General features: G+C 40.1%; 1 long non-coding RNA gene across 3 annotated transcripts in view; it reads left to right on the top strand.

Annotated features, from left to right (window-relative positions):
* Positions 1-21922, top strand: part of LOC124052051 — an 81191-nt gene extending 59269 nt beyond the window's left edge. The window contains exons 2-3 of one of the 3 annotated variants that reach the window (XR_006841921.1): positions 410-555; positions 3324-3548. This is a non-coding gene — a long non-coding RNA (uncharacterized LOC124052051). Of the gene's footprint in view, positions 1-409; positions 556-3323; positions 3549-14889; positions 15309-21869 lie in introns of those variants that run through there. The other 2 variants (XR_006841919.1, XR_006841920.1) reach the window with 2 other exon arrangements.
* The last annotated feature ends 432 nt before the right edge of the window (positions 21923-22354 follow it).

Below are 22354 nucleotides of genomic sequence, written 5' to 3' on the forward strand. Positions count from 1 at the left end.
CTCTCTCTCTCTCCCTAACACACACACCTCTTCCACCCTGCAGCCATCATTTAGTGGTTTGTGTTCAGAAAGTGTTTTGGATGTGTAACACTAGAAATGACACAGGAAGACACAGGAAGACAGAACACTGTCCAGAGGTCACTGTGTGTGTGTGTGTGTGTGTGTGTGTGTGTGACTTTAATGTATTCGAGCTGCAGAGGTGGCAAACACCTGCGGTGCGCTGCTCACCCCTTAATGTCTTTGTCTCCTGTATACTAACACATATAAACATAGACACACTGGATGCAGACTTCAAGTTTTTTAGACAAAGGAGCTTTATGTTGGTTTATTTTTTCATTTGATGAGAGGAAAATTGAAAATGTTTTTTTTACCATGTTGTGTAACTCTCTCTTCCTCTCTTCCCCTCCAGAGAGGTTGCGGTACTTTAGCCACTTCCTGCGAGCAGACCTCTCGTCACCCTCCCTGATGGTTTCTAATGTTCAGGGAGGGACTGAAGCCCAGAGAAGATGGAAGTGTGGATGGAGAGATAGCAGGGTGGGAGAACACAGCAAAGAGGTAAGAATGCAAACAAAGGGAGGAGCTTTTTATTTAAAGACATGTCCATCATAACAATATTTTGTTGATTTTGTTAAATGGTTTTTCTTGTCCGTTTCAAGAAGAAATGCCAAAAAAGTAATTTAACCTCTAAAACTAATTTAGTCTCTAAAAACCCAAATATTGTTCATACTCACATTTTCTTTTTCCCTGTGGGCACACAGGTATCTCTAGAAAAAAGAGATAAAGGTGTTAGTTGTCCCACTCTAACAGATGTAATAAAGCTAACACCAAACATATTTTAATATTTTACAGAGATTTGATACAAAAATACTCAAAACGTATTGCTTTCAGATACATAACAGAACAGTTAACACAACAACTTGGCGCTTGAAAAAGTATTTGTCATTTCTCTTTGACTTAAAATGTAAAACATTTGGGAAACATAAGGAAAGTCAATTTTGAGAATTTTCTTGTGAGCTTTCTGTGGTGTAGGTGATTTTGTGTTATTCTAATGTTTGAAATTTTATTTTTTCATTTGTTTACTTTTTGAATTGGACAATGAAATGAAGCAAACCGAGCCGTTAATATAGGTTGAAACGTGGCTACAATTCGATACGACTGAAAGAAATTTTGGAAAAAAAAAACAAAACGGATACACACATACATAGAACAGATAGGATACATGTGGATACAAACATTGCAAACAGACTCAGGAGCATATACACATACAGGACATGCATACATACGTAAATACATTAATACATGCTTAAACATTAACATAAATCAGTACATTTTAACCACAACATAAAATAAATATGTTGTGGTTACGGAGCATTAACAGTTGTATTTACCATCCTGACCATCACTTAACAGCACTCACTTTCTGTGTGCGTGTTTGTTTGTGTATGCACATGTTTGCGGGCGTGTTAAAGCTTTTAGTGGGACAGAGACCGAGCAATTCCTCTTCTCTAACTGTCAGAGAGACCTCATCTCGTCTCTTATTGTTGTTCTGCGGTCCTGGCAAACGCACACATGCACACACCCAGACGCACACACCTCGAGAGTGCAGGTCCCTCCTGGTTTGCCCTCCCCGCACACAACACTCCACCACCGCCCTCACACTCCTTTTATGTTCTTAAATATTGATAAGTAGCTTTGCAACATTAATATCTTAGATGGCTTACAAGAACACTTAAATAAAATCTCACACACACACACACTCCCCCCTCTTCCTCCCCCTCTCTGCCTCGCCTCCACTCTCCCACTTGTTTTTCATTTGTGTAATGTGTTTGTCTGTTTAGGAAGTGGGGGGAGGCACAGGATTATAGTGAGAGTGTGTCTGTGTATGTTTGTATAATGAAATTGGGTACTTCTTCTTTGTCTTTTACAGACCTTTTGGTGTGTGGTGGTATGTTTTACAGAAAATTAAAGCATGCCAGAGCCACAGACTAGAACTGTTTTCTTATTGGCCAGTATGCGTTTATTAAAATCATTTCATATGCCTAGAATGGACTAAATCAGGTTCTTAAATTATATTTGACTGTGTTTGAATAGTAACAGTACTAACGCTGCTATAGTATGCATTAAACTCGCTACAAATTTATGACGATTTAAATGTTATTATATATAATGGAATAATAATAAAATAATTTATTTTATTTTTTTCATCAAGACAAATCTCCAACACAGAACAGATTTTAATAACACTGTTTGAACTATGAACTGGGTTCTCATGTGAGGATAAAGCCCAGTTATAGAACAGGATGCTGCAAAACCACCAAAACAGTGGTGAGGATCACCTTGGACCCTGCTGCTGACCAGTAAGGGAGAAAAAATCCAGGCACATGTAAATACCTCCTCCTGCCATTATTCAGTTTATTTCAATTGCCAACACCATTAATATGCAAGTACTGTGTTGTAATAACTGTATTGTAATTGTTTGTACTGTGAATGCTGTATTCAGTTATTCGGCTATTTTATTCATCGAAAGGCAGCTGTCCTGTCCAGTCAAAAATGCCCATGAAACTAAACACCATTACTTTTAAGTCACTCTGAACAACAAAATCAGTAAATGTACACATCTACAATGTTGAGTGAGTGAGTGAGTAAATAGACAGAGAAATAATGAAGGTACTATTCTGCTGAAGAGAAATGTGGACATAATCACATTTAAGAAGTGGATAGAAGCCCATTACATTTACAAGGGTTGACAGTGACACGTAACCCACCATACAGGGCCATTGTGTGTGTGTGTGTGTGTGTGTGTGTGTGTGTGTGTGCTTTTGGTGTGTGACTTGACAAGATTTTACCCTGCTGAAGTCCCGAGAGGCTGATAGAGAGTTTTAAAGGGATTAGAACCGGATTAGGGACCAACTGGGAGGGATTAGCCCCCGTTTTAGCCCCCGACTCTCATAGCTGCTCACATCGCAGATACCAGACACACACACTTACACAGTGACCTCTGGAGAGTCTTTGTCTTCCTGTGTCAAGTGTTTGCATATTGTTGAAGATCACTTTATTTACCTTCAGTCAACTTTTCCGCACATCTTCAAAGTCAAATCACTGTAACAGATGTGTCTAAAAATAATCTCAAAAACACTCCACATCCTGGGTTTCATGTGACTACACACACATGCACCCACAGACCAAAAAGCCCTCTTGACCGCGTATTTACCCGAGCGCAGCCTCTTCCTTCAACAAGACAAATATTTGGTCCAGAGCGTTTGCCACTTGTGTGTGTGCGTATGTGTGCTCTCTCTGTGTGTGACGCTGGATGGTTTTTCCAGGGGAAGCCAAATGGAGAAGAGTGATAGGCCGACGTATAGCGAGGTTCATCAAAGTCACGGCGCGCGACGGCACTCATTTTTCATTGGCTGAGGGGTTCTGCGCACCTGCAACCTGCAGCAGCCAGCCCACCTGAGAGGGAACGAGTGAGAGAAGAATGAGAGAGGGAAAGAAAGATGGTGACAGTGAAAAAGAGTAAGAAACAAACATGAGGAAGAGTCGCTGGTAGAAAGGCTTGAAAGAGGGAGGAAGAGAGTCGGGGGGGGGGGGGGGTGACACTGGTGGTTGGGACAGTTTGAACGACAGCGTTCTCCCTTTTACATTTCACACCCGGACGCTCCTCGCACCGCTGGGGGGGAGGAGGCAGGGAGGAGGTGTGGAGGAGGCGTGTGTGCTGTGTGTTGTTTTGCTCAAGGGAGAAAGATGGGGAGATACATTCTGAAGATGTTATTATTATACGTTTACCTTGTTTTGGGCTCACAGGGGACTAAAAGACACACACAAACACACACAGAGCAGGTCTGCACACACAGATGGAGCACACATCAAGCAACAGCTGACAGACACACACAGACACACAAATGGACACACAGTCAAACTTGCACTCTGCTCCAAGTTCACTTTTCTAAATCAAGTTTTATTCATTTTGTTCATCTGTTACTCTGATAAGAGACTGATGTGTAGTATATGCCAGATATATTCACTTGAAAGTGAATGTTTTGCTGATCTGGACACATGGCTTTCTATATTTTGTGAAATGTTTGTACTGTACACTGTCATAAAGAGTGTGAATTCTGTGCGCTCTTTAAAGGCATCACCACTCTTCACCTACCCACGACTCTTAAGGTTTTAATTTTTCCATACTGAAAGGGCAAATAATTTCAGACTTCATAAAGAATCTGTAGACTCTCATGTTGTCTCTCTGTAGAGGAGAAGAGAAAAAGCTACAGTTAAGTTTTACCCAAATGCATCAGAGACTTTCTCAGATGATTTCTTGCTGTCTTCCTGCTGGCATGTTTGTGGATGTGGGGAAAAAAGTTTTTAAAACTAAATTAAGTTAACAACCTCCCTGATTGTCTTTTGGCCAGTTTTATTGCCAAGCATATTAGGGGTGGAATATTTTTCAATTGCCTTTTTCTATAACAAGTTAAACCTAATTGAAAGACTAACAGTGATTCAGTTTCTGTGTGTGTGTGTGTGTGTGTGTGTGTGTGTGTGTGTTTTGTGGTGGTGGTGGGGTGTCACCTGCAGCAGGCTGAGGTCATCATAACCTGTGTGATGTCCATTGCGCCTGTCAACACACGTTTGATTGTACACACACCTCGCTGTTGCCCCCAGCATCTCTCCACTATACTACACGCTATACTGGACCCATCATTCAGCCACTGTCACACAGATATACACACACTCACTGAGACGCACACATGCAGGTAAAGACACATATAAATAGACACAATGTGACAGAAACACATACTCACATGGTCCAGCAGACACACATATCACAGACACACTCCCTCCTGCTGCTTGGGTTCAAACATACATACTCTCACTCACTCACAACAGAAGGCTTACACTGGAAATGAAGCTAATCCATCACCTGGAACACACACACACGCACACACACACACACGGCGGGCATTGTCACCTTCACAGCTCACCTACTATCATTGTGATATCCATGCCTGCTGGACACTGTAGCTGCTGTGATGAAATCATAAATGCATACATACTCACTCACACATGTGCGCACACACCCACGCATGCATGTGAATTCATGCACAAGCGCTGTATACCAGACCAGAGACATGCAAAAAGGGCTTTTTTAGTTTTAGTTTTGTTTCATTGTTCACCAACTGTGTGCGTTTGTCTTCTTCAGCAAATGAAACAAAAATACTACAGTATACAGAGTATAATGTGTGCAGTATTAAAGTTCAGAGGCATAAACAAATGAAATGCAAAACATTACTGGGGTGCCAAGCAAAGATATTCCAACAAAAAAATGCTAATAAGTTGCTTCAAACGGAGCCTCTGGCTTCACGGCTGCCCCTGGGCCTGTGCCTTATAGAACCGTTCTGAAATCCACCCATGTCTGTCATTACTTTCAGTCACTGAAGAACAGGTGTAATAGGGTGTAATAATTCTTACCATCTTTTGCTCTTTTAGGTCTATCATGGCTTACTATTATGCTTGCCTAATCACAAGACTCACTGGGACATCAATGGGAAATGGATCAGAACTTTTGTTCCCTCTCTGTTCCCTCTGCTGTTCCCTCTCTGACAACTCAGAATGTCTTCTATGAAGCCTACTATATTCATCAAATGAAAACTCTTTCACAGCTACTAACAAAACAGCGCACGGCTGTGACCGATGCAAAACCCAACCAAAATGATCCCCCAAAACAACAACGAGAACACAAAATTCCTCAGAGAATCACTGGTGTCCATGTTTTGACAAATGCTCGCCGGCAGCACTGCAGTCTCGTCCAGCAGCTTGCTGAAGGCTACAGCAGCGTCATTTCGTTGCTCTCTTGTTACTGGGCTGTAAATTCAGCGGATGGCTTCTGTCTCTGCGTATTGATCCGCTCCGTCACCTTGAACCTCGGTATTGACACATGGGGCGACGCTGAGCGGGGAAAAGCGGCAATTTACAGACCCTCAATTATGACATTCATAGATGATGTCACAACAGGGGCATGGGGCTTTGAGACACACACATACACACACAGAGTTTGTCAAGGGATTGAATCCATTTGTTTTAGTTTTGTGCACTAAAACACACACTCAAATACACACCAAGCAATGGCCTTCCATCCTAAATAGCACTTAATGGCACAGTGTGTGTGCATGTGTGTGTTTCACCTCTGACAACCTATCTAATGTCGGCTGTCCTCTCGTTCCCCAGACAGATGGTTCACTGGACCATGTCATTAGCGAATACAGTTGGCCATTATAACGTCTTATTAAGTACCTCATATTAATAGTATGATAGCATGAGCCCAAACATACGCTGATCCCCGCTGGAACCTATGACACTGTATCTACTGTCTAGTAAGGCCAGGTGTAGAGGGAAAAGCCATATAATTACTGTACATCAGTCGGACACAAACATTTCTAATTTCCTGCCTAAAACTCACAGGTTCAGTGCTGTGTTGTTTGCATATTGTAACTCAGCTACCAAACTCTAGCCCAGAGCTCAATCAGTCAGGTATATGACCTAGAACATCTCTTCAGTGAAACTGGAAAAAGACATTATCCGTGTCCTCAAAAGTGATCATGTACAGTAGCCATTGCTGAGTAATGACCACTATTCTCCCAAAAGTTTGTTTTTTGGGTTTTTTTTTACATTTTAACTTTGGAACTTTAAAAATCAAAGCAGTTCTGGAGTTCAAATCAGGATGGCTAATGCACATCAAAATGTATATAGCGCTTTCTGGACCTAAACTAAAAAATGCACCATAGCTTTGTATTCTCTCCGAGATGCATTCATGCAGACCATTATTAAAAATATGATTGGCAGATTAATTGTTAATGAAAACAATACTTCTGCAGCATCTAATCTAAGTGATTTTGCTTATCTGATTTCCAAGCAACACTCATAACAAAAAGAGCCAGTGACTCTGCTTTTGAGGTCATTCGCTTCCTTTAAAATAATTATGATCTTTCATTGACCCAACTTTGGGTCCTGACCTTCACATGAGGTACACTGCTATATTGCATTACAAATGGATTTCAAATTGAAGCCATATCAGATGTCACATATCTGATTCAGTAAGTAGTGGCCAGGGGCCGCCCAGCCATCGTTAATACTGTATTCACAATCCATTGATGAGATCATGAAAAACTGTGTGTGTATGTTTGTCCTCCTAAAACTCACCCCTGCATGTACCAGCACTCATAAACACACACACACAAACAGATAGAGAGACACGCTCCCCGGGGCCTGAGTGCTCTCAGTGTTGACCGTTGAGGATGTGGGTCAGAATAAGAGGGCAAAGAGAGGGAGGCTCTCAATGGCCCACACAGATGGGCCATAGTCACATACACACACTCAGACAAACTCACACTCTGGGAGGTCAGGGTTCACCTGCAAAAGCTCTGGTCACCATCCATCCATCAGTTTTATTACTGAGCCATGTCAAAACTGAGTGGACAGAATACGCAAGAGAGATTGCTGAACTGGAAAAAAATCAGACAAGACAAAACCTAAGAAAATTAGACCTAAAATGGCAGTTCTAGTTTATAAATACACTTATACACTTCCTATGCGCACTTTGTCACTTTCTGTCTCTGCAGAAACTCAACTTACCTGCATGTATTTATGCATGTTTGAGTGAGTTCATGCATCATATGTACTTTAAAATGAGGTCTTGAGGTGTGTGCGTGTGTCTCTGCATGTGTGTATATGACTGTCTCCCCTTATTTCCAAGTTTTCCCATGGGAAAATGGTGGCCATTTTGTCCTGTCACTCCCCTGTGCTTTTTTCCTCTTTGCCTGTCCAATAATGACAGTTTAATTTGCCAGCCAATTACACCTGAGCGGTATTTAAATGAGCCAATCAGGACCTGTGACAGGATGACTGGTCGCTCCAGTTAGCACTCAGAAGCAGAGGTCGATTTACTCTCTGACTCACTTGGTGATACTGTTTGTACTGTTTGACCAGCGGTATTTTACCCCACTCAGTTCTGTTCTATTCAAATCTTTTCAGCAGACATCATGTACTGACAGAATACTGTAGTTATGTGTAAAAATATAAATAAATAAAACACAAGTAAGGGATTAATTAAGAGATGAGGTCAATGTGTAAAAATAGTAGAGAATACAGATTTTGTGGATGGTTGTCAGCAAGTTTGACAGGTCCATCATTTTTGAGTTCAGATTTATAGAAAATAAGTGAAAGGGAGGACAGAATAGTGAAGAAAACCTAGAAAAATGACAGGAGATGAGGTAAAACGAAATGAAACAAAAGGAAGGGAGATTGTCAGGAGTCGATCCTAATCCCCCCTTGCCCCGTGTGTAAATAATGTCTAAGCATCTTATCCTGCTCATTTGTGTAATGGGGGACTTTACTGAAGGACTATGTTCATAAGCTCCCAGAAGCCTTACATGTATTTGCACAAGTCTGTGTGTGTGCATGTGTGTATGTGTATGCATATCCTATTTGTACAATGTGTGTAAAATCTAAAAGTGTAATTGCGCAGTGTGTTTTTGTACATATTCTGTGTTTTTAGTGTGCGTGTTTGTGCACTCCTTGATTAAACAGCCCCTTTAATCTCAGATGCTTCCTGCTTTCCCAAGATCCCCTCCAATAAGCGTAACTACCTCCTGACAGCACAATAACTGTAACTGTGCTTTTTAATACCGAGTGATGGTAAGTAAAAATAACCTGAGTCTAATATCTTCAGATTAAATACATCTTTTACAGTCTGGCTTTGGACCGCTGTGCTGCTTTAAGCTGCCCTCGCAATCACCCCACCTTACACACACACACACACACACACACACACACACACACACACACACACACACACACACACATACACAAATATGCACAAACATTATTCATGCATGCACATTCTCAGACCATGCATTCACACACACTGAACAGACATGTACTAATAATCACAGTGGCATAACCATACTTAAAATTATTAAATGTGGCAAGAATGCTTTGCAAATTGCTCTTTTAAATATGTGACCTGACCTGTGAGGCCTTTTGGCACCCTTGAAAAATTACTCTGCTTGATGAGTTGAGGTGATGAGTACGTAAAACCACTGAATGATCAAATTCTGCTGTATGCAGTCAGAGCGGGCACAGGAACCTGTTAAAGTAATGAGTCCAAAAACAAGGCACCGATTCTACCACAGATTTAATTGCCACTGGGAACATGACCGGGAATCTTACTCACATAATATAGCAGGATGAGCCCTCAGTTTGTGATGAAATGCTGATGAAGTTTGCTGTTTGGATTGATCAAGCAAACTTCATTATACTTTAACCACAATGTGCAAATGTGAGAATAGAAAAAGAAAGGGTAAGAAAGCAAATAAAGGCTATAGAAGGTGGTAAACAAGTGAAAGAGACAGAGGGGAAATCAGGTGGCTTATGTTTTATCCGTTTGTTAATTATTTCTCTAGTTAAATTGCTTTTGTATTTAGATGCTTTGTTAATACTGTTCATCTGAGATTCATGCCAATAAAAATACTAAATGGGAGAGATGAGGAAGTGGGATAAGTCGAGAGAAAATGAGCAAGAATAAGAAAAAGAAAGATTAATAATTAGAGTGACGCGCAAGAGCAAAATTGAGGGAAGTCAGCTGAGGGATGAGTGGAAAGATGGAGAGGGAGATTCTGGCAGTGGTCCCCTCCTCATGCTGAGAATCTCTTATCAAATTGAGGGTTAAAGACTCAGTGTCAGAGAGAGAAGCAGTTCACACACACACACACACACACACACACCATTGTTCCGTCATGATGCCTGGACACCTCTAAATCAGGGGTCGCTGCACATAAAACACACACACACACAAACACGGAGCAATGCACGCTGGTCTTTCCAAAGAGCGAGTGGAACCCCGCTGTGCTGCTGAGAGCATCCCCCATTAACTCCATCACACAAATACACACATACATGTACATGTCTGTCTGTCTTTATGTCATAGACACACACAGGAGGTGAGAGGAAATGAAAGGAGGGGAAGAGGCTAGACGAAAGGTAAGGAGAAAGGGAGAAGAGAGGAAAAGCTGAAAAGGGGCAAGAAAATAGAACTAAAGGATGCCAGACATGATAGGAGAAAGGAAAGAAACAAAGGAGAGAAGAAGAAAGGGAAGGAAAGGAAATCAGATGACAAGAAAGAAGAAAAGAATTTGAGAAGAGGTGAAAAGGAAGACAAATAAAAGAAAAGAAGGATAGAGGAGAGGAGAAAGCATGAAAATGATGGGATAGTAAAAGTGAAAAGAGAAGAGAACGAATAAATAAACAAAAAAAACTACAAAGAAAGGAAAGGATGAGGCAAGATGAAAGTTAAGGAGAAAAGGAGAGAGGAGGAGGAAAAGAGACAAAAAAGAAAGGGAAAGTAGAGGAGAAGCAAGTAGAATAAAGGAAAGAAAGGAATGAAGAGAGGAGAGGAAAAAAGGGAAAGAACATAAAGGAAAAAAAGTAACTAAAGAAGAAACATGGCAAAATAGGGAGACGAAATGAAAATAGAGGACAGGATGAAAAAGTCAAGAAAAATAGCAACAGAGGAACAAATGGAGATTAGACAAAACAAAAAGAAAGAAAAAGGAGAAAGGAGAAGAAAGACAGAAGAGAGGAGAGGAGAAATGCATAAAAGCATAACAAGAGAAATAAGCAGATAGAGAAGAACAAAAATAGATTAAAAAGGAAAGCTGTTGAAAAAAGAAAAGGAGAACAAGAGGAGGATGAGCTAAGATGCGGGAGTGCATCGAACATCTCTTCTTTGTTTGTGCTCCATCTGTGTCGGCGTGATTGCAAACAAAACGAGCATCGGCAGCTCAGTTAGTTAGTTAGTTAGCAGGGGAATCAGTGAGTACTTAGGCCCCAATTATCCCCTAAATCTGCCTCTCTCTCTAAATGAGATTATTGCCACATACAGAAGCTGTGGCTCCCATTGGGTTCCATTAACTTTGATTACTCCTCATTATTTACTTACAGCTCTGCCACTGTTATTGCTTTCACTCACACACACACACACACACACACACACACAAAGCAATGTGTGGGGGGGTTGCAAACAGGGAAACACATATAGTGATGTACAAACACATATTAAGACTGAGGAAGATACTAAACAAAAGTGTAAGTAATAAAGACTAAATAGTAATAAAGACTAAATAGTAAAACGACGTGTTTGTATGTAGTCCTGGAAGACACAAGTTTTAAGAAAAGCAAAAGGGAATATGGACACAAGGATGAGGACATAGAGAAAGGAAAAGAAGGGAGGAAAAGAGATAAAAGTGTGTGTGTGTGTGTGTTTAGGAGTGAAAGGAGAGAGTGAAAACAAACGGGTGAAGAACAGAGGAGAGACTATTTAAATAGAGAGACGGAGGGAACCCTCAAACACCATCATGAACATTTCATTTCATTGCACACATGCTGATAATGCAATGGGAATAGCATCAAATGAAGGAAGAGGAAGGGAGAGGGAAAGAAAGCAACAGGGAAGCACAAAGAAACGTGGATGGAAAAAAGTGGGAAAAGAAGAGGAAGAGAATTAAACAGACGAAGAGACAGAGATGGTGACAGACAAAATACTCAAGATACACTTACTAGGTATTGGAACATGTTAGTGAGTACTAAGTAGTACATGGGCCTTAAGAGTATTTTGTCAAACTTCTGTGGTAAAAATAACCTTTCATGCTCAGGTCATATCAGTAATTTTTCTCAGTGTCTTGCATATGCAAGATCAGAAATCACTCGTGATTTTGTGTTGGAAGGCAACAGCAGACAACATCTTGTCATTTAGATTGGGGGGGAGGGTTGGCATTGAAATGAGAAGAATTGTATCATACATCTTTATCTTAGGTCAGAAATAACTGATCCCTTGGAGTGGTGAACATTGTGACAACAAATCTCTCTTTAATTTGATGTATTCCTGAATAAAGCTTTGTGATTAAAGCGTGTTTTACAATTTACATTGCACTCGTACGAGGTGGATATGGAGCAGAGATTGCAAAACAAAAATAACGTGCTGAATTAAATTGAGAGAGGCAAAGAGGATCTTAGTCAACCCCTAAGCAAACATTTTTTTCTTCTTCTTTGACAAGGGAAAGAAACACTCTCGTTTTTAAGGAGGCCCCTCAGTACATAAGAGCCCCCCTCCCTCAAACCTTTACTGTAGAGAGGACACAAGTTTGTTTGGTGACTGGAGAGCTGTTCAAGTTGTTGTTTTGGGGCCGTGCCCAATGCTCACGGCACTCACCACTCTAATGCCACACTCGTAATGCACTGAGCTGCCGTACAGGCCAAATCACCAGGGCACAAGTGTGAGTGCTTGTGTATTTTGGTGTGGAGGGGCTGTGTGTACGTGTTTGAAACCCATTACCACATCAGCATCAAGAGATCACAGCTGCTTGCCTCCGAACTTTGACAGCGAAAAGAGAGAAAACTATACAGACAGCCAGGAGAGGGAAAAAGGGAGCAGATTGAGAAAGAACGCAGCTCTGAGGCCTAATTTTACCGACATTGTCCCTCGCCTAATTGCAAAAATCCCTCCGTCTCTCCTTCCCTCCCTGTCGTGCGGCTCTGTGGCGCTCCAAGGTAAAAACGAATTCGGGTTCTAATTTCATTTCGTTTTGTCTTAGGACAACTCTTAGATGTTTAATTCTATCCCAATTTCATGTAATCAGGCAAAAGACTTCCCTAGAGGGAGGGCAATGCAGGCCAGGGCCAGGCATGTGCTATTTGCAAATGTAATTGGTCCACCTTTATTCTGTTCTCCCTGATGTTCAGGCTGGCTTTTTCCTTCTTTATCCTGCATTATCTTCACATCCTTCTTTCTCTTTCCATCTCTTCCTGTAGCCCCACATCCTCCTTCCCTTCCCATCTCCTTCTTTTCCTCCTCCCTTGTCCCTCCCCTCCCCTCTAGGCGAAGCCAGTGTGGTTGTTATTGTGATTTCATATTTTCTTCTCATCCCTGCCTCTGCAGCCTCTGGACATTGACTACAAAATCCATTATCATTTGTATATTTTAATTATGCAAATGAGGATAGCTCAGCTGGCCTGTTGGAGGCTGCAGGGGAGAAAGCAGGAACTCCATTGCGGGTGATTACAATTCATCCGCTCGTCTCGCTTTAATTGTAACAAGCTAATTACCTTGTTTCCATTTAGTTTGAACAATGCCAAATAGAAAAGGGAACAGTGATAGCTTTGGCTAACTCACATGGCGAAGCTAGCTGACGGGCATGAAGAGGAGAAGGAGGATGGATGAGGGAGGAGTGTCAAATGAAGGAAGGAAGAAATAAAGAAAGATGTTTTGTAATGCAGAGACAAGAATTTACAACTTACAAGTTATCACTGAGCACATTGCAAACATTACCAGGAATGTGCGTTAGCAGGTATTTGATTGGCGGTTGGAGTGTATTGCCAAGTAAGGCTGAAAAAAAAATTGAGTTCAACTTTTTTGTTGGTTAACCCTGTGTTTTTATGGTTGCAGTCCCCTCCATCTCCACTCCTGTTGTGGCAACTCAGTAGTCTAAGTGAAATGAAATGAAAATTTATTAATGTTTATTCTTACATCCCTATGTCCCCTTTATAAACTGTCTGTCTATTAGTTGTATAATTGAATCAAACTAAACTATATGGACAAAAGTATTAGGATACCTGAGCATTACACCAACAGGGACTTTAAATGTGTTGGATGGGGTTGAGTTCAGGGCTCTGTGAGGGCCAGTCAAGTTCTTCCACACCAAAGTCATCCAACTATGTCTCAGCCCCTAAAAAACAGCCCCATACCACATCTGATTTTAATAATAAAGAGGTGTGTCCTAATACTTTTGTCCATATAGTTTATGTGTTTGTTGAATTAGTACATTTCTCTGTACATTATTTGAGCATGCTTGTGATGTGGAAAAGTGAAGAAAAGACTAAACAGATAACAGAATTCACTTTGACCTAAGATGGTTTCACTACATTTGCTGAATTTAAAGTGACTGAATGCTGTGGACTTTGAGGTTGCTTAAGCTGCATTTTGTAGACCCAAAGTAAAAAGTTTACTATTCTTGACCCCTTATGATTACAGTCATAACCATGATCCCTTCTTAAAGGTAAATCTTTGTAATTTACTGTTAAAAAGTAGGAATTATTCCAAGTAATACTATATATAAAAATAGCATGGTAGAAGTGGGGGATAAAGCCTATTATTTCTTGAATTTCTTGGGAAAAAAGGGTATTAAGCAATAATGTCAAAGGGGGTTCTCACCTCTAAAAAGAACAAAAGCTAACATCCTGGACTTAGATATGCTTACAGTGCATAACCGGCTCATAGTCCGCTTCGATCTCTCTGCGTCAGACCAGGTTTGCGTTTCTGCCAGAGGTGTTCAGTCTTGTATTCACTCTGTTCAGAGGTTTCTCACTGAAATGAGTCCAGGGCTTCTGGGGATCAAGACCAGTCCTCAGCTGAGCAAGATCTCATTATCTCTCCCTCACACAGACCCATGTGCACACATACGTAGGCACACAATGTACGCAGACATAGACACATGCAGATATGTGTTCACACATGCACACGCCCTGTCATGTCACAGTGAGTAGCATGTCACAAAGAGGGACCCTGTATGTATGTCACTGTGAACAAGACACTCCTTGTCTGTGCGCACTCTGCTCAAAAGGCCAGTTTGAGTGTAGGTGCAAATGCACATTAACGTACTCATACTTTGTAAGCACATGTGAATGAAACATACACACACACATGCATACAAACTTGATACACAAATGACAGTCACTCCTTCTACTTTGCACATAGACAGAGACTTACACACATACACACACACACATTATTACACATCATTACACATAAACCCAAATATTTACTTTCTGTCCTGTCTCTACTAGGCATCTTGACATTCTCCTCTTGCCAACTCCCACCTTCTCCTTGCCCACCTACTTTGCGATGCCATCAGGGAGATACTTGAAAGGTATTTGAAACTGTCTTCCTTAATCATTTCCCGGATCCCGCAGGACATACTTTGTGACGTGACAGGAGGAAGGACTGAGGGAAGGAAAGAGAAGTGCGGGGGGTTGATGTTACACATCAGTCAGGTCCTCTCCAAGGGTTCAGGAGGAACGCCCAATGACACAGATGGAAGGTCTGAAGTTGTAGAAACTGATCCATCCCAGGTTTTCTGGTTGAAGGTTGAAGTAAATAAATTGTCTTCAAGGAGCTACAAGAATTAATACAATTCACATGACTCCATGTTATAATATTGACTGTTTTTGTAGTTCAGATATCCAGTTATAGTATTTTTGCAGTTGGGTCATGGGCCTCTTTCTGCCACCATCTCCATCTCTTCTCCATCTGTGACATAACTAGTTGTATTTTAAAATGACATTGCATCCCATAGTAAGAGCCTGGATTTACTCCTTATGTTGCCTGACCATTAAAAGTTTAATAATTCTTGCTTTTGCCCCTTATTTTAGCATTCTCCCATTGTTTTATTTTTTTCCTTAGGCACATGTCAGCCAAATGTTCAAATTAAGTAAACTTAGAATCACCCTGCCAGAATTTGATAGTAATATACTAGTATTATTCGGGGTTGAGAATACTCTTGCCAGTAATTTCTGAAATACTCTACTTTCATGCGGTAGAGTAGTTTGTGTGTCCCCAAAACTAAGTGATTCTCCTTGGTGGCTCAAATCTATGCACTGCTCTGCCTGTGAAACAAAACTCATGAGTATGAGCTTGGGTTGGTTATGTCTCAGAACTAGCCAGAAGGTCAGTGGATCCCACATCTGAGTGCATGTCATAAGGATACTGAGTCCCAAATTTCTCCTAATGGCTGTCCCATTAGTGTGTGAGTGTAAGCGTGAATGGCTGTGCAAAGAAATTTTGTCGACTGCCTTGGACAGAAAGTGTCTGTGAGTTGTGAGTGTTTGACGATGTTAAGGTTGTCCCTTTTCACCTTTTCTGTTGACGATTTTCAAAGACAGATTCTTAAATCACAGCTGACTCCAATGATCTGTAATATCTGCATGAGATGAAGTTAAGGTTCATATTGATGAGCTGGACTTTATCATCAATGGCTCACCAGATTTGCTCAGAGATCCAGAATTGGCTTGAAGTAGTACTGCTGCTATTTCCCTTGAAAGAAGCCCATTGAGATGGTTTGAGTATGTGTTTAATTATTATTATTAATGGAATGTCCAGCCTGGAGCTGGGGGTGCCTCAGTAGGGCAGAATTGAAGAACATGGCTGGGGAGAAGAAAGACTGGGCTACCTTGCTTACCCTGCTGCCATTGTGACTCAGACCCAGATAAGCAATGAGCCATATATTGGCGAAGGTGGAGTAATCACAGTACAGGTGTTGCTCCTTTCTCGGAACATTCAGGACTTGTAATTCAAGATAATGTCATTACTATGTAATGTGGTTGTAAATACCTTTCTTTCAGTGTTCTGTATCGTGTCTCCATACAAAATCTAAGCTTCTCCAGAACTGTTCATTTCTTTTTGTACTTTCTGAAAAGAAAAGTATTTCTGGTTGAGTGCTTGTAGCTTATAAAGTATAATACTCCCTACTTTAAACATTAAGATTAACCAAGAATTAAAGATATAGTATTTTACACTGGAAAGGACAAATAGTTCATTGTTTGTCCTTAGCTCATGAGCTGCATATGTTTTTTAATCCTAATCCCAGATACCTATGGCACACAACAATAAGGCCATAATGGAAACATCTGGGGCCAATAATTCCCATCTCCATCTGCTTAGGAGATCTGGACAGTTAACTTATATTTCTATGCTGTGGATATGCATATTAATGTGTACATTTGTGTATCCCTGCATGTGTTTATGAGTGATAAATCTCCAGTACTTCAGTCCATTATATGTGTTGCATTCATATTTATGATTATAATGAATTAAACAGATTGTCAGATAGCATTCATTCATAAGTAGAAATCTGAATTATTTTTGTTGTAGAAAGGACGATCATACTATACCCTGTATTCCATAACTTATTTGCCTGCAATTTGTTCCCAACAGGCCTACTAGTTTTTAGCAGAATACAATTATGAGATGATTAAATCAACCTAGATTTTAATTGCAAAGCAAGATGTACACCTTAACAACAACAGAGGATCTGTTAGAGGGAGATTATTTACATATGAAAAGGTCAAGGATGGAAATCTGCATGGAAATCTGCTGCTGGCCATCCTCTGATCCTATTATAACTCTCGATTACTTTAATATACAGATGTCACGCTATGAGTTAAAGCTGTAGTAAATACCAGAAAGTCTTAATGTGCAGAGACAGAAAGAGAGTGATTTGATATCCTTGGTAAATATGCAGCAATCACAGATCACGTAGTGTAGGAGATAAGTGACTTTATGCTTGCTTGACCTATATGAACAGTATTACTGTAAAATGCCAGGTGTCTACCTTTTTCATATTTAAATATAGACCTGAATTGCTCATGCTTGTGTTGCAGAGTTCTCTGGAACTCATTGTCAATGTAGCACACTTTTCTTCACTTTTATTCACCATTCATCAATAAGCTGTCTTTGGGGAACTGTGAGATTTTATGATGACAGCATCCATATGTCTGGAACCATATGTTATTTGTATGTGTGACTGTACGTGTGTGTGTGTGTATTGGTTGGCCGTATATAGTGTTGGACAAGTTAAGTGAAATTACTCTGTGACTGCACGCAGCTCTCCTGAAGTCTTGACCTCCACACACTGTCTAACTTTAGTCAAAGGCGAATTCTGAATGATGCGTACCTGTGGATAATGTTAGCAAGTCAGCTTGGAAAAAACAAGTGAATAAGACAACATTGAAATTATGGGGAATTACCAGTAGAGGCTCATTATTTGTGCATGTGCAAATATGAGTGTGTGTGTGTGTATAAATTGGGATTTGTAATTGGGGTCAAAGCATTGAGGGAAACACCCAGACACATCTATTAATGAGGCAGCATTTCACTCTCAGATATATTAATCAACTTGGAAATAAGCAGGAGTGAAATCTTTGTCATTTAATTAATGCAGCGAACATCACGATCCAGGGGCAACGCATTAAATAGATCCAAGATTTCCAATGATATTGTGCATCAGTGTTACATGTCAATCTACATTTCCACACGACACGTGCAGTATACCAATGTACACCCAAACGTGTGCATTTGAGAAATAAATCTCAGCAATTTTCTGTTTGGCCTTTTGCCGAGAATGAACTTTATATTTCAAATACATCTCAGAGGCTTATAAAACTGTGACCCGCATCAGCCAGAGAGATGCCAGCCATATGTACTAATCCCACATGTTTAGAATGTAGGATTCCCAGCCTGACAGCCTCTGATGACACACGTACTCGTCCACTATCTGTTTGATGGCTTCTTTTCCTTCATTTGCTGTTCAGAGCTAAAGTGAAAGTTCAACTCAGATGTGTATCTGACTTTCATTGTGACTTAAATGCAAAATAAGATAAAGCATAATCCTTATGTATTATTATATTTATTTTCTGATTGTTCCCTTTAGACTAGGTTGGTTCTAGTTATTATTGGAAATGTATGAGAAAAATGATGTTAAATACAAAAAGTAATCTCTCAGGTTCATACCAGCACCTTTTTTTCTCTCTTTTTAATAATACACGAGAATTACTGAAACATCTGCTGTGCTGCTGAAGTACTGGAGCCCTGATGAAGGTACTGGAGAACAAACATTAGATAAAGAGATGATAACAGGAATTACAATCTTCTTTCACTGTCCTGCTGCTTGTCTTCTCAGCTCTGTTAGCATGCATCAAGCAAACAGCACATTTAAAGATCTACTTTCTCTTAAATATCTCATTTGTGGCCTCTGGGTTTCAAATACAACTCAGAGGTTTATCAGCAGGTTGGGATTAGAGAGAGAGGGATTTAAATGTTAGCGTTCATTTAGAGATCAGACACTCAGAGGATCTTCTTAAAACTGTGGCTGAAAAATAACCATTTTAAATCGCCTTAAGATTTTTTTTTATTTTTTTTTTTTTTGTACCACAGGACCTTGCATTTTTCTCATGTACTTAAGACTGTGGTGCAATCATGTATGTACTTGTGTTCTTCCAGGCATCTATGCTGTATGCACAAACATTTCATTCCAAAACCATAAGTCCTACAACTTTCCACCATATTTTGCATATTTTTACTTTGCTGTATTCGGTTGGTTCCATTCAGCCCCAAGAGCACCAGTAAGATCAGACACTGGGTTCCTCAGCCAGAGAAAAACCAAACACTTCAAGTAAAGAGTCAGTGCCTGGTCCATAATGACTCTGGGATTTAGAAGGTAAACTAAGTTTGCCATTCACTCTGCCTTTAAATGTGGCTGTTCACAACTTCTTTAGCTCTTTAGGACTTTGAATATACCACATCTTGCAAAGTAGCTCTGGATTACTATTCTGAGGTCTTTAGGTCACCCCTTTTTTGTCAATACAATAACTTTTAGATATTAAATGCAACTTGACTAGACAGCACAAAGGACCAATACATACAATGACATGAGAAAAAAACATAAACATAAAATGATCTCAAGGGTCTAGTCCCAACCATGACAAAACATGTTTACCCCATCCACATACTTTTGTCCATTTAGTGTATGCACTGTCCTGTTTTGACCTGTACCACTTTTTATGTTAATCTGTATTTGCGTGTTACTTCCTGTTCCCTGTACACAGAGTACTTTCATTGTTTATAATGCTCTGCATTAATGTCCTCATGATTAAACTTATGGGCCAATCAGAATAGCGGAAGGCCTGGGATTACCACCACAACATCTGGGGACTATGCTAATGGACTGCATATGTTTTTAATGTTTAGATTTAGAAGTCGACATGTCGCTCTTAATTTCATCTCAGAGAGGCAGAGAGGCTGGGTGAAGCCGGCTGGGGGGGGGATTTACACTTAAAATAAGTAAATCACGACTGATGACAAGAGACCCACCCAAAGTGTGTGAGTGTCCCTGAGCACTTAAGGAAACCCAAATAGCCCCATCTGTCAATTTTACACTCGGTGATTCTTACTTAGCACACAGAACCCCTGTAAGTGTAATATGCTGTGGGGATTTGATAAAAACCAAATACACACGCCAAAGACACAAACATATTTATGCTCTCAGCTATGATTCTTAATCCATGCTTTAGAGTGAAAACTGGTGGAGATTCTTTCTCCACCAGTTTTCACTTTTTAAGAGTCAAATGAGGGCAGCAGGGCCAGTTGAGCACAGCTGAAACTAAGATTAACCTGTTACAGCTTTTCTGTCAGTGTGTTGGACACAAGTGTCCCGTTCTTTTTTACAGTAAACTCAACTAACACGCCTAAATGGACATTAGGAACTTGGACTGTCCTAATTTCTCCAGATCAGAGTATTACAGGATTATAAAATAGTGACTATTAAAATTATAGACATTAAATAAATAATTAATAAGTAAATAAATAAATAATGGAAAACCAGGACAGCATCTACATACTCTGATACAGTAGGAGATGGTGCACACTTTAAAGTTTGTTTGTAATAAAGAAGAAGTACACTTTACAGGGTGGTGCTGTTTCAGCTGTTCCTTTTTTTGTTAAATATCACAAGCAGTAATAACGTTTTCATCAAGTTTTTAAGTTTGACATGGTGCTTTGAGCTAAATGATAACATCAACATGGTCACAGTGGCAATGCTAACATGCTGGTGTTTAGCAGATTACCATGTTCACCATCTTAGTTTAGCCCGTTAGCTACCCAAAGTACAGCTGAGACTGACGAATCTAATGTGAAGAGATCACCTCAGGTGACCTTCATTGGGCACTTCACTTCACTTCAATGTGTACGAGATTGTACTGTGATCCTGTCCAATACATCCGCCAAACTTTTTGATTTTGGGCCAAATAAATAAAACTGGCTTGACACTGGTCACATATTTAGGAAGTTGGTCAGATGTTTTCCTGTATGTTAAGGCATTTATTTAAAAACTTACATTGTTCAAACTCAAACTTAAATGCAACGCAAATGTGTAATAGCAGGTTTATGAGAATAAATTTACTCTCACAGTTACACCATAGATATTAATAACTGCCCTGATTATTACTCTAAACTGTAATCAAACTTAACAAAAAGTCTTGTAATCATGTCAGGATAATGTAAATGAACCTCACTAAGTGTCCAGTATTAGAAATGTTTTTCTTCTCTCATTTTATTCATAACATCTGTCACTGGACTGTGAAAAATAGATTATGTTTATGTTGCATTAATCCTCCAAAAACATCTTGTGGTGTCTAATGGTTGTGTATGTATTAAAAAAGGACAGTGTGTTTGTGTATGTGCTTATGTCAGCGAGCATGTGTTGTAAGTGTGTTTGTCAGTTTGCACATGTCACTTGTTGTGATATCACCATCAAAAACAGTAAAGGCTCACAAATTATTGTCATCATTGTCAGATCAGTGTCTCTCTCAGCCTTGTTGTTAATCCTTCAGTTCACACACTGTTGCAGAAGGGTATTTACGCGTCAGTGGCTCAGCGAGAGATCAAGCGGGATAATAATAACAATAATAGTGATAAAAGATGTTTTGATGTTGAGTTTTAATGTGGGGGATAAGCACATCAAAAAACAATACAGATGTCAAATCCTCACGTATGTGCTGCCAATGATCCTGTTTGGAAGTTGTTGCCAAAGAAAGAAGGTGCACTATATGGACAAAGGTATCCAGACACACCTCTTTATGGGGCTGTTTTCCAGGGGTTGGGCTCAGCCCCTCACTTCCAGTGAAGGGAAATCTTAATGCTTCAGCACATTTTAGACAATGCTATACTTCCAACTTTGTGGCAACAGTTTGGTGAAGGCCCTTTTCTATTCCAGCATGACTGTGCCCCAGTGCACACAGCAAGACCCATAAAGACATGGTTGGATGAGTTTGGTGTGGAAGAACTTGAGTGGCCCACACAGTCCTGACCTCAACCCCATCCGACACCTCAGTGTGAGCCAGGCCTTTTTGTCCAACATCAGTTCCTGATGTCACAAATGCTCTACAGCATGAATGGCCACTCCAAAATCTTATTGAAAGTGTTCCCTGAAGAGTGGAAGCTGTTATAGCTACAAAGCTGTCTGTGTATTTAGAATGTGATGTCATTAAAGTCCCTGTTGGTGTAATGGTCAGATACCCTAATACTTTTGCTGATATTGTGTATGTTCTGTTTGCGAAAAGTCACTACTTTGGTGCACCAAAAAAAAGAGAATATTTTTGTTTTAATTGTCCTAAAATAGTTAATCACAAAGCAAAACCTATTAATTTTCCAAACTTTGTTTTTTTCAATATGTACGAGTGTTTTTATGCCACAGACGTG

Source organism: Scatophagus argus, chromosome 20 (genome assembly GCF_020382885.2).
Source record: "Scatophagus argus isolate fScaArg1 chromosome 20, fScaArg1.pri, whole genome shotgun sequence".
Taxonomy (NCBI): Eukaryota; Metazoa; Chordata; class Actinopteri; family Scatophagidae; genus Scatophagus; species Scatophagus argus.